The sequence below is a fragment of the Bos grunniens genome, chromosome 23 (genome assembly GCF_055505025.1).
Source record: "Bos grunniens cultivar Pamir isolate PY7600 chromosome 23, Bosgru_T2T1.0, whole genome shotgun sequence".
Classification (NCBI taxonomy): domain Eukaryota; kingdom Metazoa; phylum Chordata; class Mammalia; order Artiodactyla; family Bovidae; genus Bos; species Bos grunniens.
Genome location: NC_141187.1, coordinates 25,752,185 through 25,778,059, shown reverse-complemented (window position 1 = coordinate 25,778,059; position 25,875 = coordinate 25,752,185). Strand labels below are relative to the sequence as shown.

The following is a 25,875-nucleotide window of genomic DNA, read 5'->3' as shown; positions in this document are numbered from 1 at the left end:
AGTTGGACACCACTGAAGTGACTGAGCACTAGCACAATTTGGGCTTATTCAGGTGTCCATGAACTCAGTGAAATTATATGAAAAACTGTGTTTGTGTGTATATGCACAGTATGCACTTCATATTCGTGTGTTCTAATCAGGCAGGTTGACAAGCATTCTTTGAAAGGACGAGTGGAACAGCCAAGTCTATACCAGACAAAACATGGTGGAAACACTTTGATGGACAGTGAAACTAAGAAAGGGATAGGAAGTCCTAAGAATAATGAAACGACTGCTCTAAAGAAGTTGTCGATTCATATATTTTAATTATTTTTGGGTTATTCTCTTATGGTGAAGTGTGTCATGTCAAATACAGAGTTAAAAAACACAACACATTTGCTGATTCAAGGGTTACAGGGTCTCAATTTACAGCTCCCCTCCCTGGTTAATGAGTTTGCTTGCCTTTTGCATGCTGTTGAGAGTAATGAGGACGGGAGAAGGGAAAAGTACAGAGAAAGGCTTAATTGATTTGCATACATAGAACTGATTTGCATATATACTTGTGAAAGAAAGCACTAAGTCCACAGGTAGAGGAAAGGTCTCTGGAGTTTGCCTGCAGTAGAAAAGAGAGATCTGTTAACAATGCCTTGGATGAACGAAACGTAGGATGAGCTGATGAAATAAAAACTCACATTTTAAGGCAAGACAAGAAAATTTTGAACAGAAACTTTTTCTCTGCCCTTTGGCCTCCTCCCTCCTGCCTACTGTCCATTGTGCATCTGCATTAGCCAGACTACCCAGTGGCAGTAATACCAGCTCAAACATAAATATCAATTGTTCTTCTAACACCAGCCATAACTCCTCACAAGATAACATTCTTTTGTCTGTCCTTAAGGGATCACCATGATTCACTGCTCGCCTCATACCTGCAGAGATCTTTAGTGAACTTATAACAACATACCATTTCCCTTAAAGATGGTGATGGATGCAAAACAGACTGGTTAGACAACCCTGGGAGATACTGGGCCACACCTACTGGAAGCTCGTCACTTAAATATTTACTTATGACTTTATTAATAACATAGCTACTAGTTATATTACTATTATTCTGCCTATTGTACAAGATTATTGTTTCCTGCATTAACAGATGTGTGACTGAGCCTCCAATAAAATTAATGATGATTGGTGTGGTGTTAGTCACTCAGTCATGTCCAACTCTTTGCAATTCCACGGACTGTAGCCTGCCACGCTCCTCTGTCCATGGGATTCTTCAGGCAAGAATACTGGAATGGACTGCCATTCCCTTCTCCAGAGGATCCTTCTGACCCAGGAATCGAACCCGGATCTCTTGCATTGCAGGTAGATTCTTTACCATTTGAGCTACAGGGAAGACCCAATGATTCAGATCAGATCAGATCAGATCAGTCGCTCAGTCATGTCCGACTCTTTGTGACCCCATGAATCGCAGCACGCCAGGCCTCCCTGTCCATCACCAACTCCCGGAGTTCACTCAGACTCACGTCCATCGAGTCAGTGATGCCATCCAGCCATCTCATCCTCTGTCGTCCCCTTCTCCTCCTGCCCCCAATCCCTCCCAGCATCAGAGTCTTTTCCAATGAGTCAACTCTTCGCGTGAGGTGCCCTAAGTACTGGAGTTTCAGCTTTAGCATCATTTCTTCCAAAGAAATCCCAGGGCTGATCTCCTTCAGAATGGACTGGTTGGATCTCCTTGCAGTCCAAGGGACTCTCAAGAGTCTTCTCCAACACCACACTTCAAAAGCATCAATTGAAAGACTGACCAAATATATAGTTCTATGAGATCAATGATTGTCATAGTGTAATTCTAGGAATGGGAAGAGATGACATGAGGGAACCACTTCCTAGAACCATAATGGAATGTAAGGCAGGTGATCCAGAGGTTTTGGCTACTGTTAGCAGGGCCTAGTCAGTAATAGCACATTGAGTGGTCCATCAACCAAATCCTCACCTGACCACCTGGAAGTGAGCATCCCTAATGAGTAGACAAAATGGTCATGAAATGCCTCCCAAACACTGAAATTAAGAGGTACACCCCAAAAGGGATTCAAGATGAGGTATTTTGTGCTACAGGAAAACTGAGAACCGGCTCTCAGGTTGTTAGGTATTTTCAGGGAAAAAATTTTATGAATCCAGTTTCCTGTTCTTCCCTGACTTAGAGAAGCACTAAAACCATTAACTAAGATACTTATTCCTCAAATGGGCTTCCCTGTTGGCTCAGACAGAAAAGAATATGCCTGCGATGCAGGAGACCCAGGTTTGATCTCTGGGTGAGGAAGATCCCCTGGAGAAGGGAATGGCAACCCACGCCAGTTGCCTGGGAAATCCCATGGACAGAGGATCCTGTCGGGCTACAGTCCATGCGGTCGCAAAAAGTCAGACGTGACTGAGCGACTGTCACTATCATTCCTTGAAAACGGCAGTAACTCTACCAAGGTATATGCTTGATTGCACACACCCCCTTCTCCAAAATCACACCTAGACTGGCCTCCCCTTACCTCTTTGGAATGGTTCTCAGAATTCTCTGACAGACTGTCTCCTAGTTGTAATCCTCAAATTGGCTCAAATAAATGTTTCCCTTTCTTAGGTTGATTATGAATTAATTTTTTTTTTTTGGTGGAGAGAGCTGTTGAAATAGGACTTTTAGGAACTATAATTTTTTAAGGAAGTGTGGTAACACGTCCTTGCATGTTTTCACCAGACTTCAGGAAAGACATAAATCAGTTTTCAAAGTCTAGGGCATCAGATTTGTGTTTCTTTTTTAGTGTGGGTGCCACTTCTGCTTCTGCAAGCAGAACTTCTCAGGCCTCCATGTTTTTGTTCGGGTCACACGGGTTTGCCTGCTTGTCTGGCTATGGAGCAGACTGGCATCCACACCCAACACACCCGTTTTGGGTCTGGGTTGGGTAGGTTGGGGACAGGTGAGTCATGCCAGGCTAACTAACCCCCTATCGAAGTTTCACTGACCAAGCCACTCCTGAGTTTCTATTTATTTTGTGGGAGGTCTGGACCATTCTTCAGGTGGGGGAAACTTCCTCAGGACAAACCATGGAGTCTCTGGACAAAAGGATGTCATCATTTTTCTCTTGAGTATTTTTTTTTAATGACTTTTGATTTTTTCTTTAAAAACTAAAAGACAATTATAGCAACTTCAAAAATGTGGCGGTGGACATTGTGGTGTTATGCCTCCTCCTCCAGCTGCTTGGAGAGGGAGGGTGGGTAACTGGCAGATCCCACTGAAGTCCCCCTCCCTCTGATCACCCTCTGCTGAAGTAAGCAGCTTCATCCAAATAGATGTCGTCTTCCGAGGGACAGCCCATATCCAAAGCCTGGCCAATGTCTTGGATTTGAGGACAGCTCTGTCAGGACCCACACGGAATCTGCACAGGCCTCTACAGTGACAGCCTCACAGTCAGACTTTCTTCTCTGTTCAATCCTGCCTCTTCACACCCCTACAGATGTTGCTCCAAGGGCATCCTCCAATAAGCCTCCAGCATGCTGATCTCCACTGCAGAGTCTGCCTCCCAGGGAAACTTGGCTTGTGGTGATAAGAGTGGGTGCAAGAAAGCAGATGCTAAAGCTGGGTCACCCACCAGCTGGCTAGAAATAAGGAGCCCATGGTGGGTGGCTGGCGGAGCGTGGATAAAGCCAGGCATGCAGCAGTATTAGGAGTGGTGATGTTTTCTGGGAGGGCATGCCTTTGGAAGGGCATGCTTTGGCTGAGGTGATGGAACCAGTGTTTGAGAAGCAGGAGCAAGTTAATAATTATAAGGGTAATGGTATCAAACGGCTGTTCCTGGGGGCAATGGAAGTTCAGGAGAAAGACAAGCAAAGGCTGAGGGTAATGAATGAGTAATTAAAGGCTAAACAGAAAAATCAGAGGGCCTCCTTGGCAGAGTACAGTGGAACGGGTGCATATCCCATAGCTGGAGGGTAGATGAAGCTGAAACTCAGGTTCAAGATTTAAGCATAAAAGTAATAGGCTCCAGAAAAAGTTGAATTCCCCTTGGCAAGTCTGCTACACCTAAATTCAAGCTACAACTGGGACAGCCTGAGGCCTGGAAACAAGGGATGTGGATCTTTGCAGTGCAATGAAAGTCCTCATTCTGGAGGTCTCTGCCTTGCAGGACAACATGTGTCCCCAACAGGTTCGGCCACTTTTGCCTTACTGACACTAGACCCATCATAACCCATTATAGCCAATAACATAACCCAGTAAGTCAAAACAAGAACCATCAGGGATACAGTTGGGTCTGCTAAGGAGAAAAGAGTCTGTTCCTTGAAGGAGCTGTGGATCCTGGCTGATTTGTACCAGCAGATCAACGGGAGGTCAATGGGAAGCAGAATATAAAGTTGTTATTTAATATGGGAACATTCTTTCTTTCTTTTTTACCCTTGGATGCCCTGCACAGTCGGTGGGAACTTAGTTCCCCAACTAGGGATTGAACCTGGCCCTCGGCAGTGAAAGTACAGAGTCCTAACCACTGGGCCATCAGGGAACTCCCCAGCCGATAGGACTGTTAGAACCCCCCAGAACATACCACTCAGATGTTTCCTTGGCACTTAGAAAAGTGATGCCCACAATCAATGAGCAATAAATGCTGGACTTCTTTTTTAGGCAGTGGAAAAAGGAACCAAATGTCTCATAGAAGGGGGTATGCTGCTGCTAAGTCGCTTCAGTCGTGTTCGACTCTGTGCGACCCCATAGATGGCGGCCCACCAGGCTCCCCAATCCCTGGGATTCTCCAGGCAAGAACACTGGAGTGGGTTGCCTTTTCCTTCTCCAATGCATGAAAGTGAAAAGTGAAAGTGAAGTCGCTCAGTCGTGTCCGACTCTTAGTGACCCCATGGACTGCAGCCTACCAGGCTCCTCCATCCATGGGATTTTCCAGGCAAGAGTACTGGAGTGCCATTTCCTTCTCCAGAAGTGGGTATACTTGAGTGGATTTATTAGATGAGGCGGGAAATTGAACCAGGTTTACCATGTGAGGGCCAAAAGGACATTTACCAAAGTAGCAAGGCAGGATATGGTAAGAAGGATATAAAATTCACTGAGAAACGCACTGGGGACTCTCCTTTATGGTCCAAAGCTCATGGTGAGAGATGTCATTATAGAACTGAGCTCCTTGATGGGAATGATAATAGTCTGAAATATAAGAGGTCATGAGAGTGCCTTAACCATGAGAAATAAAGTACATTCAGCTGTTGCAGTGAGGCAAAGCTGGAGAGGCAGCAAGAAGGGCCTGACCTACAGAAAGCTGTTGTTGTTCAGGCCCTCAGTCACGTCTGACTCTTGGCTACCTCCATGGACTGCAGCACACCAGGCTTCTTGGTCTTTCACCTTCTCCCAGAGTTTGCCCAAACTCATGTCCATTGAGTCAGTGATGTTATCCAACCATCTCATCCTCTGTTATCCCCTTCTCCTCCTGCCTTCAGACTTTCCAGCATCAGGGTCTTTTCCAGTGAGGCCATCAGGTGGCCAAAGTATGGAGCTTCAGCTTCAGCATCAGTCCTTCCAATGGATACTCAGGGTTGATTTCCTTTAGGATTGACTTGTTTGATCTTCTTGCTGTCCAACGAACTCTCAAGAGTCTTCTCCATCATCACAGTTCAGAAGCATCAATTCTTCGGCATTCAGCCTTCTTTATGGTCCAACTCTCATATCCACACATGGCTACTGGAAAAACCATAGCTTTGACTATATGGACCTTTGCCCACACAGAAAGCTGTGGAGACGGTTAATAGAACAGATCATTCTTATGGGCACGATAAATGGGTAACAACAAAAGCATTCTGTTCAATCTATCCAACCAAAATAATCAAGGATGAATGATCAAGAGGCTAAGGGCAGCTTCCCCAGTACAAACTCATGATCCCTCCCTCATGCAGTTTCTGTATCTGAGTCAGTTTTCACTCCCAGAACTCTTAACTAAACCACAGAAGATATCTCACATTAAGGAGACAAAATGACTCAGTCAGTTGATATCAGCCAGCCTCTTTGTTGTGCCTCAGCTGTTGGCACAACAAAGAAGCCACAGTTGGAGGGATGGAAGGCAGGTATGGGCTCAACAAGCCCAGCTCCCACTCAGCAAGCCTGCTCTAGCTGCAGCTGCTACCAAAGACCAGCACTATGTCCCTGGTACAGCACCACCTCTTGAAGAAGACCCAGATTAGCTTCACTAAACTCCTACTCTGGAAGGGGCAACAATTCATCTTGGTTGGAATCAATAAATAGTCCATGGGGTGGATTTGGAGGTTGGGGTTAGCAGGTATAAGCTATTATATATAGAATGGATAAACAACAACATCCTACTGTGTAGCACAGGGAACTGTATTCAATATCCTGTGATAAACCATAATTGAAAATAATATAAAAAAGAATATATATATATATATGTATAACTGAATCACTTTGCTGTACAGTAGAAATTAATACATTATAAATCAACTATACTTCAGTGTAAATAGAAAAAAAATTTTTAATGCATACATTCCAGCTCTGAGTTTGTCTTTCCTATTTATAGGATCTGCTGCCCTGAAACAAATAGACTGCTAGGTATTTCTCTAGCAAAGATGTGTTGATTCAGATCAGCAGAGAATTGTAGTTTGGGGTCTGTTTGGCAAGCCACATGCAAGTCCCAAAACAGCAAGGGAAGTAGACCCCTTCTATAGAGGGGGAAAGGAAGTCAGGAGGACTGTAATTTTTTTTCTTTAAAGAAGAGTCTGAGGCTTTTCATTGGCTGAGTCCTTACTGGGGAAAAGGCCTCTGTGTTCTTCCTGTTGCTGCTACTGCTAAGTCACTTCAGTCGTGTCCGACTCTGTGCGACCCCATAGACGGCAGCCCACCAGGCTCCCCCGTCCCTGGGATTCTCCAGGCAAGAACACTGGAGTGGGTTGCCATTTCCTTCTCCAATGCATGAAAGTGAAAAGTGAAAGTGAAGTCGCTCAGTTGTGTCTGACTCTTAGCAACTCCATGGAATGCAGCCTACTGGGCTCCTCCATCCATGGGATTTTCCAGGCAAGAGTACTGGAGTGGGATGCCATTGCCTTCTCCCTTCTTCCTGTTGGGCTCTGCTATTGTAGCAGGGCATGAGAGCTCCCCCTTCTGGTCTCCCAACTCCACTGAGGTTCTTTAATAATTTGGGGGGCTTCCCTGGTGGCTCAGTTGGTAAAGAATCTGCCTGCAATGCAGGAGATCTGGGTTCGATCTCTGGGTTAGGAAGATCCCCTGGAGAAGTCATGGCAACCCACTCCAGTATTCTTGCTTGGAGAATCCCCATGGACAGAGGAGCCTGGTGTGCTGCAGTACATGGGGTCGCAAAGAGTCGGACATGACTGAGTGACTAAGCATACACACAATAATTTTTTACAGGCCTCAGCACCATTTTTCAAGGGCTTACAAAGTGTTTGATCTACTAAAAGGAGATCCTGCAAAAGATCACATTTGAGTAAGGGACATACTTTGTAGCAAACAAAGTGTGGTAGTGGGTATCTGACCCTGGGGTCATAGCCCTATTCTGAACTGCACCACACAGAACAATGTAATAGTTGTCATAGAACTGAGAGGCTGGCTGGGAGGCGTAGGTACCTTGGAGTATATTCCCTAAATCCACCATCATTCTATGGTGTGGTGTCCCTGACAGAATACATGTGTCTAAGAACCAAGGCCCTGCCTTCCCACACACCCAGAGTCACTGGGAGAATTCTTTTCTCCTGTTCCTGAAACTCTGGGCTCTGAGGGCTTACAGATCTTGGCTCCCAGGAAGAGGATGTTCCACCAGGGTGCACAGCAGGAATCCTATTCAAGTTTTGTCGAATGCCCAGTCCCTTCAGCTTCCTCATACCAAGAAATGAGCAAACTTGGAAAGAAGTCACCTGCTCAAACAGGTAAAGAATCATCCTGAGGTAGGCCTGTTTTCCGTAACTGCGGAAAAACCCAAATGAACTTTTTGGCCAACCCAATACATTGGCGGGGGCGGGGATGGGAGATTGTATTTGACCGCAGATAATCTACTTGGTACTCCCTTGCAGCAGCCTTAGCCTGAGAAGGGCAAAGTGACCAGGAGCTCAAACTCCTAAGGCCTAAGAGTCCTGGTCATCCTGCTTAGGAAAGCCACCTAGACCAGCAAAAGTGCTCGCTAAGGGGGCGGGGACACCAACGTGGACAGTATTGATAGAAGATGGAGACAAATGACTTCTGAGTGGGTCTCAAGACCAGCTGCAGCAGTGGAGACTCTAGTTTTTCCCATTAACCTTTCTCTTAGACGTTTCCCTTGAGGAAAGATGCCCACCAACTTGAAAAGAGCTGCCTCCCCCAAAGCCACTGCAACTTCCAGGAAAGTTCCTCCTGGAATTCCACTCCGCCTCAGTCCAACTCCCCCTCAGGTGCTGATCCCAAGAGATCAAGAGGTAAAAAAACCTCTTACATTCAAATTTCCCTCTCTCTCTCTTTCATATATATATATATATATATATATATATATTTGTTATTGTTTGTTATCTTTGAGTATATGTACTTTTGTGTTTCTTATTTTTTAACTAAACATTATGTCATAAAGCACTCTTTTCACATACTATTACAGATTATTCCTAATTACAATTTTAATGTCAGTATAACATTCCCTTCATTTGCTGTAGCATAATTTTTTTTTTTTTTGGCCACGTCACAGGGCCTGTGGGATCTTACTGCCCTGTCCAGGGATCAAACTTGTACCCTCTGCAGGGGAAGTGCAGAATTTTTTTTTTTTTTTGCTATTAAAAGCTTTATTGTTTCCATTTGGTCCAAGGCTTGGGAGAAGGCTCCAGGGTGTTAAAAATTTGCCTAGTGGCTGCAGAGAGGGGCTTCAGGCAGAAGCCCTGACATTAGTGGGGCTCCTCAAAGCCCACTGGGCTCCAGAGGCTCCGAGTTGTGCTTGAGGGTGAGCCTTTTGAAGAGATATTCACCCAGCCCAGCCTGGGGACTAGCCAGCTTTCAAGGTTGATCAGGTGGTCCCCCATCTTCTTGATGAATTTTACCTCCTCATCTAGGAAATGCTTCTCCAGGAAGTCACAGAAGTGGGGGGTCTCCTCAGGCAGAACCCAGGCCGTGTAGATCCAAAAGGGCCTGGTACAGGTTTCTCTCCAGGAGAAGGGCGGCTTCCATAGCATCCTGGGTTTTACTCCACTCATCTTGAGATGGTTTCTGCATGTTCAGGAAGAGGGCCCTGCTGCCATGCTGGTTTTGCATTTTCAAGAGGCGATCATGCTCCCCCTTGGCCAATTCGAGGAAAAAGTGGCCCCTACCCTCCAGAGCCACATCGTTGAGGTTGAAAGAGAAGCCCAGAGATGGGTAGGTGTAGGAGGCCAGCAGATGCATAGAGATGGTGGCCTGCATCTCAGTGAAATAATTCTGACAAATCTGGGAGCCCATGGTTGATTGGTAATAAGAAGTTTAGCTTAAAAAAAAATGGTGTTGGCTGGACCCGGTGATCACAGACAGCTGAGTGGCTGATTCTGAAAGTTGCTACCGGGAAAAAGGTTGGAGGGTGGTTGGAAGCTGGAGCAAGGGGTGACCCTGGATCTGTTTGCTGGGACCTTGGACTGAATGCACTGTTGAAAGTGTGGAGTCTTAACCACTGGACTTCCAGGGAAGTCTCTGTAGCATAATTTTTTAAAGCCATCTTGTATTGCTAGGCACTTAGATTTATTTATATTATATAGTACATCTTCCATAAAATCAGTATCTTCCTTCAGATGGTTATCTTCTTCAATTGATTTAAATCCTATGTACTCAAGTGATCCAGTGGGAGGGTGTGAACCATATCTTGGGGGCCTGTGGTATCTGTTAGCAAACTGCTTTCTCCAAAATGATAGCAATCTAGCTTGCTGCATCAAGGAGGATTTCAGCATAATCCTCCCATCATTCAAATTGATCAGTATAGACTTTGTTGGTAGTATCATAAATGTAAAACAGTGCCTCATTATCATATTACTTTGTTCTTGGTATCTTTTTGGAAAATCATAACTGAGGTTAAATTTATTGTTATTTGAATTTCCTCTTGTGTATTAATGTTCCTGGGATTATTGACATTTTTCTAAATTGGAAGGCACACTCTCACCTCTGTCACCAAATTAGTGAATGGGTTTCTGATGAGTAAAATTCAAGTAGAAGCAAAGTCCTAATCTATTGCAAAGTGCACTGGACTTGGAGTCAGTGGATGCTGCTTTGAGTTCTGAGTCAGTTACGACTTGTGTTATGTTGAGAATGTTTTAGACCACCAATAAAATGGAGAGACCCCAAAGTAGGCCAGGCCCTATTTTGATTCTCCCCCACCCCCAGCTTTTTTTGCAAAGAAGGTTGGAAATGACAGAAAACAAAAATAGGAAATATTCAGAAGTATTTCAGTTCCTTGTTTTGCTCTACAAAATGCTATATCATGCAATATTCAGGGGACTTGCCTGGTGGTTCAGTGGTTAAGATTCCATGCTCCCAATGCAGGGGGCGTGGGTTCAGTGCTTGGTCAGGGAACTAAGATCCTACATGCCCCACAGGGCAGGCAAAAAAAAAAAAAGTAACACCCAGAAGTATCCACCTTATTCTGCCCTCCACCTGAAGGTAGAATCCTCCATTGTCTACATTGTTCAGGGCACTGGGACTGGCCAACACAGTAATATCAATTTAAGCAGATGGTGTTTGGTGATAGAGGGGTTGGTGGGCATCTGAAGTGGAAATTTTGTTGGCAAAACAGAGAACCAGGCCAAGATGAGAAGGAGCTGTCACCTAAAAACGTTATTTTATGTTTCATGGTCTCAAAAATTTAAGACAAATAGGGCTGTTTGACAAATTGACATTAATGCCAGTTGACATTAACAGACATTTTGCAAATGATAGTTATTTTAGTCTATTTAGGATTAAATTATTAATTTTTCTTTAATTTTTCAACAAACATTATTGAAGCACTAAGCTAAGTGCTAGAAATATAAAAAGGAATAAAACAGTTCCAGCCCTCAAGGAAGATCATAACTTAACAATGGAGACCACCACTTAAAAGATTATAACTACAGGTAATTCCCTGGCAGTCCAGTGGTTAGGACTCAGCACTTTCACTGCAGCAGTCCTGGGTCCAATCCCTGGTCAGGGAACTAAGATCCCACAAGCTGAGCAATGTGGCCAAAAAGAGTAACTACTACAATAGGGCTTCCCACGTGACACAGTGGTAAAGAATCCACCTGCCAAGAGACACAGGTTCGATTTCTGGGTGGGAAAGATCCCCTGGAGTAGGAAATGGCAATCCACTCCAGTACTCTTGCTGAAAAATTCCACAGATAGAGGAGCCTGGCAGTCTACAGTCCATGGGTTGCAAAGAGCTGGACATGACTGAGTGACTGAGCACACACACACTACAAGACAGTGTAATAACCACAGCCATCAAAATATACTTGATGACTTTCTTCTCTTGTTTTGAGTTATATATTTTAGAGTTCTAGTGTTCTAAAATATCTTGTACTTTTAAATATTAATCAAAGAAATTTGAGGCTGAAAACTCAGAAAAGAGGCCAAGATACCATGATCTGAAAGGGTGGGAGATAAATAGAGGCCCCTAAGATAGTGGTCATTTGGTTTTAATAATTTCATTCCAGTTGATCCTTGAACAGTGTGGGTACCTTACTCTCCTGCAGTCAAAAATCTGCATATAATTTATAGCTGATTCTCTACATTCATGGATTCAATCAACGTCGGATTGTGTAGGCCTGTAGCATTTACTAATGAGAAAAAAAATCCATGTATATATGGATGCACACATGGGTTCAAACTCATGTTGTTCAAAGGCCAACTGTGTTCTGTGATGTTCCAGTAAGAACACAGAGACTTCCCAGCGAGCAATGCTAATAGTTACACTCCAAGGGCATTGCCATGGGACTAACAGGTAAGAGAGAGAGGTGTGAAAAGAATTGGAGGGCATTGAGAGACTGCAGTCCTTGTTAGTAAAAATGCTAAGAAGGAAAGAAAAGCCGGGATCCCACAAGAAAGGAGCAAAGCAAGGCATGGTGGCTCCATCACAGACTGGATTCTAATTCCAGGCTCTCTCTTTCTCTATTTATGTGTTTGTCCTTGAAGAAGTTGCACAGCCTTTCAGATCTTCAGGTTCCTCATTTGTAAAACAGAGATGTAGCAGAGCCCTCTGCACAGAATTCTCATGAGGATAAAAGGATAGAAAGCATCTAAGTGCTTGGCCCAATCCCAGGCACATAGTGTCTGCTCAATAAGAGCTGGGAGTTTGTGTTACCATTGTTTTTCTCTCTTATCTTACAAGTAGCAAGATGGTGCAACAGGGAACGTTGGTGGGGCGTTTCCTCTTTCACTGCAGCAAATAACAGTGAAACCACACTTTCAGGTTGTATTGATAGTCCTCGAAGATGGCCTGAGAAAATGTCAAGTTAGACCCCAAGGGTGTCCCAGACAAAGGTGTCCAAAGACCATCTATTATTATTTCTCACCCTATCTCTCTAACCTGCAGCCAGCAGAAGTGAAGGCATCTTGGTGACTTACAGCAACCATCTGTAGAGCGGACAAAGGTGCTTTCTGTTCTGGTGGGAGGAAGAAATAATGAGCTGTTTTGTATTGCAACCCTCAAAGTCAGAATGTCAGGACTGGCTGCTTGCCCTGAGTCTGAATGACCGCCAATAACCCATTTTAATGGATTTAATCCATTAAATTTAACCCCTCTCAAATTTTTAAAAGTGGCTTCAAAATGATTGTGAGAGTTTGGGGGGCAACTTTGAGCCTTAAATATGCACAAATAAATTAGGTGGCTATTTAACATCGGGCTTGTTAGTCTGTATTTGCAATACAACTGATAGGATATATGCATTATTTACAGTGCCCTGTAGATTCAATTTTGTAAGATTTATGAGATGGTACATGTGTTTGTACTTGAGTTAAATTAGAAATAGTGGTTGTCATCTATCATGTAAACTTAATTTAAACCTCAAGGCCATGCTTTCCCATTTTTATAGCCAAGGGTGTCTTTATCCTTCAAGATCATGCTTGGGTCACCAAATTGCATCCTGGCTTAACCAGTACATTTTCACTAGGTATCCACATGAATCTAAACATCATCATGGATGTCTGTTCCACAATGTGGTTTTTATACTCCAGAAAATTCTATGACCTTCCCAATATTAAAAAGAAAAAAAAAATCCTGTTTGTGCTTAACTTAGTCAGAATTGACTTCTGTTGCTTACTGCAGAGAATCCTGACTGGTACATACTTTTCATTGATCATTTTTCATGTAAAATGTGAGGAGTGTTAATTAAACATTACTAACCCTAAATAGAGTATTAAAGTGTTAAGTAGTGAAAGTGTTAGTAGTCGCTCAGTCATGTGTGACTTTTTGGGACCCCCATGGATTGTAGCCCACCAGGCTCTTCTTCTGTCCATGAAATTCTCCAGGCAAGAATACTAGAGTGGATTGCCATTTCCTTCTCCACGGGGGGTCTTCCCAACCCAGAGATCGAACCCGGGTCTCCCGCATTGCAGGCAGATTCTTTACCATCTGAACCATGAGGGAGGCCCCAAAATATTAAGTAGGTAGTCCAATTATCTTTCTTGCAAATAATTACCACAAAAATTACTGCACATTTAAAAATGAAATTAGGCCACTTTTCATCGTTCTTCTATTTTCTTTCAAAGAAATCTATTGTCATAACCCAACTTCAGTGGACAATGGGAAGGGCAGGAGGCTGGGAGCTGAGAGATGGACAGGCTGAAATGCAAGCCCTTGAATGAGGTCAGGTTTGGAAAAGGAAGGTAAGAATGCAGCAAGTGTCTGAGTTTGTTTGGACAGTGTCAGAACAAAATACACAGACTGAGACTTAACAGACTGAGACTTAATCAACAGACATTTATTTCTCACATTCTAAAGACGAGGAACTCCAAGATCAAGGTGTTAGCAAAGGTAGGCTTCATTCTGAGGCAGGCCTCCTTTCTTGACTTTTGACTTGTAGGTGACCACCATCTTGCTGAGTGCTCACAGAACCTTGTGTGCATGGGATGGGGGCAAGGATGAGGGAGGTGGGGAGGGCTCTTTTGTGTCTTTCCTTTTTCTTTTTCTTATAATGATTTTTAAAAAATATTTATTTTATTTATTTGGCTGAATTGAGTCTTGGTTGTGGCATTTCTGATCTTTTTTTGTGGCATCCAGAATCTTTAGTTGCAGTATGCGGGATCTAATTCCCTGACCCAGGCTCCCTGCATTGGGAGTTTGGAATCTTAGCCGCTGGACCACCAGGGAAGTCTTCTTATAAGGGCACTAATCCTACTGTGAGGGCCCCACTCTCATGACTTCATCTAATCCTAAATACTTCCTGAAGGCCCATCCTCAAATACTATCATATTGGAGGTTAAAGCTTCAACATACAAATTTTGGGACGGCATCATTCAGTCCATAGCAAAAGTTATACAGAAAAGGGGGACGAGACTTGAAAAAAATAAACACATTTTTTAAAGTAGTGAAATAGTGTAGAAAAGAGCAAGGACTTCAGATTCAGACAGAATTGGGCTGAATCCCATTTACTAACTGTGTGACCTTGGACAAGTTACTTAACGTCTCTAAGCCTCATTTTTCACAGCTGTAAAATGAAGATAAGTGGGCATTCATTACAGAATTGTAGTAAGAATTAATGAGCTAGAGGTTTAAAGTACCTGGACCAAAGAAGAGGGCTTTTCCAAGTTTTGACAGAGCATAGCAGGTACAGGTATGTTGCTCAGGTACAGAAGTTGTGATGGTAATGGGTGATGGAGTTTAATGCTGAAATCTGCTGTTTCATGAACACTGGTCTCATTAAGTGGGAGGGAGGACTGGACAAGTTCTCCAGGACCTTCCAGTTCTGAAGTCCCATGCATTCACATGTATTCACACATTGATGAGGAAGCAGATATATTCATCTCATCTGTTTTGTTGTTACTATCAATTTGTGCTCAGCACTCTTACAAATACCATCTCATTTATTTTTCACTATTATCTTACCACCTAACAATAATGGTAGCTACTACTGGTCCTATTGGTTCTATTTTGCAGATGGGCAAACTGAAGCTCAGAGAATTGGATCAATTAGCCCAAGATCATATTTCTAGAAAATCATGGGATGTGGATTTGCATTCAGGACCTCCTGGCTTCCGCCTCAGAACACCTTACCTGCTCTAACTTTCATGATGTTGGATACACATCATACAAATATCAGTAGGAAGATACCAAAGCACAAACTGTGTGTGATACTATTAGAGAAGGCATACTTGCCTTTAAATGAGCTATGTCTCCAAGCCTGGACCTACTCCAGCTGGGATACCAATAGAATTTGTATATGAGAAGGTCATTGGCAGGCTTCCAGGGACTATGGAGCCAGGGATGGGTGCCAGAGGACTGTCGATGGGCACACACTGTTCCAATTTGGGAAAGGGGGAAGAAAGTTGATTCTTCCAATGGTAGGAGCCAGTCCTGGGCAAAGTTCTTGAAGGTCATTTCGTGAACATCAAAAAGGGGAAGGAAATCATTAGTAGGTGCTAGCATGTTTTCCCTGAGAAGACATTATTCCAGATGACTCTCAGTGGGGTTTTTTTTTAAGTAGGGTAAAAGACTTGTATGTTTTTTATTTAGACAATGTCTTTTGCTTATTATAATGAGCATTTATGGATTCAAAGCAAGTTGGAATTTTTTTCAAATTAATAAAGAATTTAAAATTTCCTTGTTTTCAGGAAAAAATATAATTTTTTGGTTGTTTACTTAAAATAATTGAGATAATTGTAGATTTACATGCCATTGTAAGAAATAAAACAGAGAGCTCTTCTGTACACTATCCAGTTTATCCCAGTGGTTATAGTTTACAAAACTACAGTACTATTTTACAATCAAATGATACAACCTGCTGATCTTATTCTGATTTCCCCAGTTTTACTTGTACTCATCTGTATGTGTGTATTAAATTCTATACAATTTCATCACCTTATGCAATATTGCTCATCTACCATCGCAGTCTACCAGACCATTACCTGCCTCCCGAGAAATCTGTATGCAGGTCAAGAAGCAATAGTCAGAACTGGACAGGGAACAACAGACTAGTTTCAAATCAGGAAAGGAGTATGTCAAGGCTGTATATTGTCACCCTGCTGTTTTAACTTATATACCAAGGACATCATGCGAAATGTGAGGCTGGATGAAGCACAAGCTGCAATCAAGACTGCCGGGAGAAATATCAATAATATGCAGATGACACCACCCTTATGGTGGTGTCAAAGAGGAACTAAAGAAAGCAAAGAAGAACTAAAGAGCCTCTTGATGAAAATGAAAGAGGAGAGGGAAAGAGTTGGCTTAAAACTCAACATTAAGAAAACTAAGGTCATGGCATCCGGTCCCATCAATTCATGGCAAATAGATAGGGAAACAATGGAAACAGTGAGAGACTTTATTTTCCTGGGCTCCAAAATCACTGCAGATGGTGACTGCGGCCATGAAATTAAAAGACTCTTGCTCCTTGGAAGAAAAGCTATGCCCAACCTAGAAAGCATATTAAAAAGCAGAGACATTACTTTGCAAACAAAGGTCTGTCTAGTCAAAGCTATGGTTTTTCCAGTAGTCATGTATGGATGTGAGAGTTGGACCATAAAGCAAGCTGAGCACTGAATAATTGATGCTTTTGAACTATGGTGTTGGAGAAGACTCTTGAGAGTCCCCTGGACTGCAAGGAGATCAAACCAGTCAATCCTAAAGGAAATCAGTCCTGAATAGTCATTGGAAGGACTGATGTTGAAGTTGAAGCTCCAATACTTTGGCCACCTGATGCAAAGAACTGACTCATTGGAAAAGACCCTGATGCTAGGAAAGATTGAAGGCAGGAGGAAAAGGGGACGATAGAGGATGAGATGGCTTGATGGCATCACTGACTGGATGGACACAAGTTTGAGCAAGTTCTGGGAGTTGGTGATGGATAGGGAAGCCTGGTGTGCTGTAGTATATGGGGTCACAAAGAGCTGGACACGACTGAGTGACTGAACTGAACTGAACCATACACAAGGAGCAGTGAGGTTAGGTTCCTGATTTGGAATCAGTCTGTTGTTACATGTCCAGTTCTGACTGCTTCTTGACCTGCATACAGATTTCTCCGGAGGCAGGTAAAATGGTCTGGTATTCCCATCTCTTGAAGAATTTTCCACAGTTCGTTGTGATCCACACAGTCAAAGGCTTTAGCATAGTCAATGAAGCAGATGTTTTCCTGGAATTCTCTTGCTTTTTCTATGATCCAATGGATCTTGGCAATTTGATATCTGCTTCCTCTGCCTTTTCTAAATCTAGCTTGAACATCTGGAAGTTCTCAGTTCACATACTGAGAAGCCTAGCTTGGACAGTTTTGAGCATGAGCATTACTTTGCTAGCATGTGAGATGAGTAAAATTGTGCAGTAGTTTGAACATTCTTTGGCATTGCCTTTCTTTGGGATTAGAATAAAAACTGACCTTTTCCAGTCTTGTGGCCACTGCAAAGTTTTCCAAATTTGCTGGCATATTGAGTGCAGCACTTTCACAGCATTGTCTTTTAGGATTTGAAATAGCTCAGCTGGAATTCTATCACTTCCACTAGCTTGGTTCGTAGTGATGCTTCCTAAAGTCCATTTGACTTTGTCTGGCTCTAGGTGAGTGATCACACCATCATGGTTATCTGGGTCATGAAGATCTTTTTTGCATAGTTCTTCTGTATATTCTTGCCACCTCTTCTTAGTATCTTTTACTTCTGTTAGGTCCATACCATCCCTGTCCTTTATTGTGCCCATTTTTGCATGAAATGTTACCTTGGCATCTCTAATTTTCTTGAAGAAATCTCTAGTCTTTTCCATTCTACTCTCTTCCTCTATTTCTTTGCATTGATCACTTAGGAACACTTTCTTATCCTTGCTATTCTTTGGAACTCTGAATTTACCTGGGTATATCTTTCCTTTTCTCCTTTGCTTTTCACCTCTCTTCTTTTCATAGATATTTGTAAGGCTCCTCAGACAACCATTTTGCCCTTTTGCATTGCTTTTTCTTGGGGATGGTTTTGATCATGGCCTTCTGTACAATGTTACAGACTTCCATCCACAGTTCTTCAGGCACTCTGTCTATCAGATCTAATCCCTTAAAACTATTTGTCACTTCCACTGTATCATCATAAGGGATTTGATTTAGGTCATACCTGAATGGTCTAGTGGTTTTTCCCACTTTCTTCAATTTAAGTCTGAATTTTGTAATAAAGAGATCATGATCTGAGCCACAGTCAGCTCTCAGTGTAGTTTTTGCTGACTGTAGAGAGCTTCTCCGTCTTTGGCTGTAAAGAATATAATCAATCTGATTTGGGTATTGACCATCTATGATGTCTATGCGTAGCGTAGTCATCTCTCACATTGTTGGAAGAGGGTGTTTGCTATGACCAGTGCATTCTCTTGGGCACCTACCGACCTAGGGAGTTCATCTTTTGTGTATGGTAAATATTCAATAAAGAGAACTGTTATTATTTTCAACAAACAATTAAGTCATGGGACTAGAAGAGGGAAAGAATGAAGCACAGGATACCAATGTTAATAATAACCATATCCTATCATAGGTCTTCTAATAGTCTTTCATCAACTCCTTTTTATTTATGTTGATGAAGTAAAATTTGTTTGTCATCTATGACCATATTCATTTCCTTTTCTCTTCAGTTTCCTTTGGTTTTATATCAACTGATGGCTTCAACTTGACTTCCTAAAATATTTTCTCAAGACTTGGGAGAGGCAGGGCAAGGCTCCAAAGAGTCCCTGGGAGGTATGAGAGTAGGCTAAGTACAGAAGATGAGGGTCAGCCTTCTAGGGAGGAGTGCTCCCAGGGGGCAGAGAGCTAGGGCAGGGGCCCACACTCAAATTCCCACAGGGACTGGACAGGAAGCAACATGTGCATCTGGCGTGGTAAAGACAGCAATGTAATGTATCTAATAACTGTCTTCTGCTAAAATGTGAGGAAATAAAGGTCCAGGGTTGATGGAAAGAATGAATCTTTTTCCCCCAAAAACTGGAAATCCAGATTTTATAACAAGTCTCCTAATATTTTAGTATTAGCAATTAACTTTTTAAAATTAAAAGAACCTAAGACCACAGACAGGTCTGACACAGGAGGGAAGGGGGCAGGGCACAACACAGCCATTGAGGATATGACATAAACTGGTTAGAACCAAATAGACTGTTTAGGCCCAAGATGGCAGCAAGATTTGACTTTTAGTAGACTTTGAGCTTCAGTATACACTCATTGTAATTATCAGCATATGCTAACTGACATGCCCACAGGTGCCACGACAGTTCTGAGGCTGACCATAAAAGGTCCCAACTGGGTGGTGGCTCAATTTCTAGAAACCTCCACCTCTTTACCCCAAGATAGTTGGAATAATCCTCCCACTCTTTAGCCTGTGAAATTATCCAGCTCATAAAAACTAACTACCTCATATTTTGGGGACCATTCTCACTTTCTGAGACAGACCTCATTCTGCCTATGGACTGTGTATCTATGCTTTCACTTTTCTATGGCTCCGCTCTTGAATTCCTTCCTACCCAAAGCTAAAGACCCTCACTTGCTAGCCTATTCCATAACTCTCCTGAGACTTGGGACATGACCATCCTCTAGAGCCCCATTTTCCTGCAACCTCTTTACAAAGGCTATTAAAAATCTACTTCTTACCTATCACTTTGCTGAATTGCTTCTGGCCCAGACAAAAAGAACCTGAGCTTCACTAAGTCCTAAGACAGACTGTGTGGTTTCAGTTAGAAGACTGTGGGTTTGAGTTCCATCTGAAGTGTGCAGTTTCAGGTTGAGCCCACTAGACCAAGAGCCTGGCCTCAGAATGCTCAGTGTTTCAGATGCAAACAGCCCCCCAGTCGCCTACACTGTACTCTGGAAGCTACACATCTGGTTGTAGCTGCAACAGAACTAGAAGCACGCTGACAAAGCCTGAGCAATTTCACTGTCAAGGGTGGAACTTAAGTGTAAATTTCTCTAGGTTCCTTAGCAGCCAACGTCTTGCACCAAGAATTATCACTTCTGTATTTTGTTTTGTAGTTGCTCAGGAAAACCTTTACTGCAAACAGAGGAAGTGGGAAGCCAGAACATGTAGGTTTTGTTTTGTTTGGGGCTCTGTTTGTTCTTTCACTGGAGTACTTTTTTCTTTCTTCTTTCCCTTTTCTCTTTTTCATTCTAGCTTTCCCTTGGTGAGCGCCAAGTTCCCAAACTGCAGAATCCAACTCAGACGGTCCTGGACGGGGACACCCTCGCCCTGGGTCTGTCTCTGAGGACCTACTTTCCTTTGCTTTCAGCCAAGAATCTGACTGGAATAAGCCCAATAAACTCCCTCACTTCAAGAGTGAATAGCAGCCAGATCAGCGGCCCAGGGATTCCTTCTCCCCACTCCGCCCCGAGGTCTGAGAAGGTACTCAAGGTCACCCGTTCCTTCATGAGGAAGGTTTTGCAGTTCTTTAACTCTTTAACATCACAGTCGGCTTCCCGTCCCTGGAACTGCAGGCCCTCAGTGGGTGGCAGAGAGACCCCCGGGTGGCTGGGGAGGGAGAGAGGACCCCTCCTACTGACGCAGGGTAAATGCGGCAAAAGAAGACGACGGGCGACTTCAGATAAATGGCGGAAGGGGATTCCTCTGACCCTTTTTGAAACTTTCCCATAAACTGGAATTTTTTTTTAAAAAGGTACTTTAAAAAAGTGACTAAGTTCTGTCTGGAGGAAGCTAGGAGGAGGAAAGGAAGAACGTAAAGAGGGAGAGCAGCGAGTCTAAGAGGAAGTCGGAGACAACGTTGGGGGCAGGAGAAGCGAGGGGCGGGGCGGAGACGAGGGCGGGGCGAGAGAGGGGGCGGGGCGGTGGGCGGTCGGGACTGCAAGGTGGGTGCGGGCTGCGAGTGCACAGTTCGTGGAGCACGGGCTTCCAATGCTCTGGGGAAGAGGGGGCTATGGGCGGGGCGGGGACGACGGTTCTCACCTGCCTCTGCTTGGAGCCTGAAGTTCAAGTTCGGGGAACAGAAGCCCCTCTCGACGTGAACCAGGAAGGCGGGAAAGCGAGGCTTTCGGTCTTCGTCGGTGGCTTCTGCACTTCAAAGACCTAGCGCAGGTTTTCATGTTTAACAGAACACCTTTTCCTTCAGAGACTGCGGGTGGCGCGGGTTGGGGGGCGGCTTGGAGGGAGAGAAACTTGTAAGAACGGAGCGATTTGAGCAATTAGTAAAGGGGACCTGGGGGCCAGCTTCTGTGAGAGAAGCTTTGAACCTGAATGGGAACATAAAGTTCTTAAACCTTCCTCATGCATTTTTTTTTCCCCAGCTGTGGGGCGGGGCCAGGTAGAAACCTTAATTTTCCTCCCTTTTCACCAACGAATTAATAGAAAGCGGCTTATTAGCAGCAGAAGCAGTTGTTTCTTATGTAGCGATGGGATGGGAGAAAAATCAGCAGGAAACTCCTCTTCATCTCCATCCATCTCTCTGCATTCGGCCCAGTGAGATCAGTTTAGGACTGCTCGGAGGAACTTTAAATGATTTGTGAGAAGCCCTAAGATGGTAATGAGTTAGTAGTAACTAAGGAGGAAGCCCAGACTTGTGAAGATCTTAGGAGGAGTTATTGCTGAAGACAGGTCACGAATAGGTCTTACATCAAAGGAAATCATAAGGTCAAGAAAGCAGAAGAGAAACTTACATTTCCTCTAGTTCAGTGGGGGTTGGCTACATTGCTATTTCCAAGTGAAAGATGATAAAAGTTTAGTGAGATAATTTCCCAGACAGGTGGGCGGGGAATATGCTATTGCAATGAAACTGCAGTCAGCCCTAAGATTGTGACAGTGACTAATAAACTCTACCCCAGATAGGGTTTTAGGAAATACGTTTAATTACTTCATAAAAGGAATAAGCTTAATCTTTAAAGGCTTAAGTGTCAGAATATTCAGTCCTGTCCAAGTCAAAAATCAGCCATCAATAACAAGCAGACCTTCCAATTATAAACAACTTTAGAAGAGGATGACCACTGTATATTCCTACTCCAAGATGCTGGTCCAATAACCAACATGAAATTTGGTTGGTTTCTGTATCTATGGTGGTTATTTCACTTTATGCTCTGTGCCTATTACAATCCCTAGAACATAGTAAGGCTCAATAAGTATTTGTGGAATGAACTGTTGACTTCATGTTTACCCCATTATATTTATTAAACTACCTTGGAGACAAACCCTGAGATAGAGCGTTTCAGCCATCTTCTCAGCTGACATTCTGTGGGATCTGGTCTTTTAAAATAACCTGAGGATGTTAGTGGGCTTCCCGGGTGGCTCAGTGGGTAAAGAATCCCCCTGCAATGCAGAAGATGCCATTTCTATCCCTGGGTCTAGAAGATTCCCTGGAGTAGGAAATGGCAACCCACTCCAGTATTTTTACCTGGAGAATTCCATGGACAGAGGAGCCTGATGGGCTATAGTCCATAGGGTTGCAAAGAGTTGGACACAACTGAAGTGACTGAGCACACACGCATAAGGATGTTAGTGCATCAAGGGACTTTAGGGTTAGGTGAGTTAACCTATTTGTTCTACAAGAAACACTTGAAAAACAGAGGGGTGGTAACTTTTCTAAGGTCACACAGCCAATAGAGCTAGGATACAAATGCATTATCTCTGACTTCTAATTCTGTCTAGGATGAACGCTAGCTCTTAGAGGAGGAGTAACCTAAAGGACACATAATATTATTGAAGTGGATTTTCATTAGGAGGAAAAGCATCAGGAAAGGCACTGCAGTGGCATGAGCAGAAGTCCTCTGCAGCTTCTTAGTTCAAGCTCTAGGCAGTTCATAGGGTTTTCCACATGAGTTGGCAATGCCAGAACTCTCATGTTAAAGTATATTCTTCCTTGTGGTTTTCATCCTGAAAATGTTAAGGAATAACTTAACTTAATAACTTCACAGGATCTCCTGTGAAGCAGATCCTCCTTCATAATAATAAAGTCAAAATCCAGAGTTAAGATTTTAACTAAAAGCCAGAAATCTGAGATTGAAAATGATCTTGTCTTTTTTGTCCCCCCAAAATACTATCTCTTCATGTGTTTCTTTGTGGGGGAACTGCATGATCAGGACAAGTAAAATCTGTGAAGTAGTTTGGTTTTTCAAGGCACTCTTTGATTTTAGCGCATGGGAGGGGACTTTCCACTGAATTTCACTAATATGTTAGCTTGGAGAAGAGAGTCAGAAGGCCTGGAGAAATTAAAAGTCCTTTAGCAGAAGTCATCTGTGAAGAAAAGAAGACAATCTCAAATCTCCACTAAGAACCTAGTCTTATTTGTGCTGGGCCATTCTATCGCAAGAGTCAGACAGGACTTCGTGACTAAATCACCACCATTTTGTCCTGGCTACTGTACTGCTGAGTCTGTAAGAAAATGGGCAGAGGATGCTGATGTGTGGTTTACACAGATATAATGACATTCACACCCTTAACTGGTTCATAATGGCAGGGCTGATATTCATCAGCTAACTCAACCTTGAGCTTCCCGGTGGGTGCCCACACCTACCTGGGGGAGAAACATTTCACTGACCATCATGAGGAAAAGCATACACACCCACACATCACTCTGGCCAGCTCAGCTCAGTGGTGCCCACAAGCCGCCAGGCATGCTCTGTGGATCCAGCTGGGGAAGCGCTGCATGGCTGCTATGCTGTGGCTGGGAGTGGGGAGGCTGAGCAGTGGCTGCCCTGGCCCAGGCCATGCAGGTCCAATTGAACCAAGCCATCCTCCATCTGTGGTCATTCACACTATGCTTATAGAGACACTTTGTCCCCCCGACCTTGGAAGACGAGCCCCCAGGACCAGGGTGCTCCCCACGCTGCTTCGTATTTGGCAGATCCTCTGAGTGTGTAGACTAAGCCCCCACAGATGGAGGCAAGCCTTCCGGATGTCTCAGGAGACATTTTATTATATCTGCAAAAAGCTGGTCTGCATCTTCAAAGGGAGGCCACCCACTTGAAACTGCTTCTCTCTGTGCCTCAGAAAGCAGCTGTTAGACCATATTGGCTGGCCTCCCTGGTGCCTCTGACCTTGAGTGTTGATCTAGAGCTGGGCATGCCTTTCGAGACATTGGAGATGCCATCTGTGCTATCTTTCAGGACGTCCAGAAAAGGCAGCCTGACCTACAGGAGGTCGTGGAAAGGTCCCAGTGTGAGTTAGGACTACTGGAGGCATACGTAGAAAACTATCTTAACAGCTGTCAGTGCCTTTCATGTCCTGCTGGTCTCGACCTTTATTTCAGCCAAGTGTTTGTCAGTTGCCCTGGATCCAGCCATAATTCACATGTGTTGGAAGCAAGTCAGCTTTGCCATAGGGGAGATGCAGGCACTCTCTTACCCGCTGTCCAGAAAGAAATAGAGGGGTGTCACAGGGCTTGTCCCAGTGGGTGATGGAATATACCCTCTGTTTCAGTGGTGTACAGCTCAGTACCACCAACCTGTCACCCCTGAGGAGCTGCGTTTCAACAGGTGATCTGGGCTGTCTGGGGCACTGTGGAGCAGGCCTTCAGGCAGCTAACAGGCTAGCAGCAGCGTAGCCACTGGGAAGCGGAGTGTATCGGTGAGGTGGTCACTGGCTGTTGCTGGCTCCATAATCTGCATTGTTGTTGTTCAGTCGCTCAGCTGTGTTCAACTCTTTGTGACCCCATGGACTGCAGCATACCAGGCTTTCCTGTCCTTCACCATCTTCCAGAGCTTGCTCAAAGTCATGTCCATTGAACTGGTGATGCCATCCAACCATCTCATCCTCTGTTGTCCTCTTCTCATCCTGCCTTCTCTTTTCCAGCATCAGGGTCTTTTCCAAAGGTGGCCAAAGTATTGGAGCTTCAGCATCAGTCCTTCCAATGAATATTCAGGGTTGTTTGAGGAGAGGTCTAATGCCCAGAGTTGGACCACAGCCTCCACCCTCACTATGGCACACAGCAGAATCGCAAAGGATGAGGCACAAAAGCTGCTGAGGTTCCAAGTGCATCAAGCCAACAGCCGGTACCTGGCATTTCAGGCCGGGCCAACCCGAGGTGATACCTATCCATCCTGCTTTTTCATTTGACTTTCCCCTTCAGGTCCTTTTCCTTCTTTCCACATTAACCCTCCTTTTTTCCATTCCTGAGAATAAAGTACTGTTGCTGATGTTTGTATTAATAAGGCTCCAAGGTGTTGTATCTTCTTATAAAGTGCCAAGAGAGGGCATGCACGCAGGTCATCCCCAGCCGTAGGGGAACAAATTGTCTTCATTGTCAAAGGAGCCTATAAACAATTGGTTATAGGTGCGTGGCTGCTTTATAGCCCAAGCAGTTGATAGTGGCTGACATACACATCTGTTGATTCTACTTTAAATTTCTTGAGTCTCACTTTGACCACTCATAAAGGCATGAACATTTATCTACCTCCCTTTACACCAGCACACACACAAATGTGCCCTTCTCTTCACCAACTCTGTTCAAATAATACTCTCTATTAGTTTCCTACTGTCTCTGTATCAGTGCCAGGTGGCACTATTGGTAAAGAACACATCTGCCAATGCAGGAGACATGAGACATGGGTTTGATCCCTGGGTCAGGAAGATCCCCTAGAGGGCATGGCAACCCATTCCAGTGTCCTTGCGTGGAGAAACCTATGGACAGAGGAGCTTAGCAGGCTACGGTCCACAGGGTTGAAAAAAGGCAAACACGACTGAAGTGACTTAGCATGCAAACATGCAAAGCACATATATTGTAACAAATTGCCACAACTTAGCAACGTAACATAAGTGGGACTTGCAGAAGGCACAGGGGTGACACAGTGTGGTCCTTTGGGAGAACT

The 25,875-nt window shown here is 43.9% G+C and overlaps 1 long non-coding RNA gene across 6 annotated transcripts in view; it reads right to left on the bottom strand.

The window, feature by feature from the left end:
- The window catches only part of LOC147346954 (uncharacterized), a 45,242-nt gene that overhangs the window by 3,246 nt on the left and 16,121 nt on the right, over positions 1-25,875 (bottom strand). For 2 of the 6 annotated variants that reach the window (XR_015152048.1, XR_015152046.1), the window contains exon 3: positions 21,029-21,221. The exons of the other annotated variants lie outside the window; for them this stretch is intronic. This is a non-coding gene — a long non-coding RNA (uncharacterized LOC147346954). The remainder of the gene's footprint in view (positions 1-21,028; positions 21,222-25,875) is intronic. 6 annotated transcript variants of the gene reach the window in all.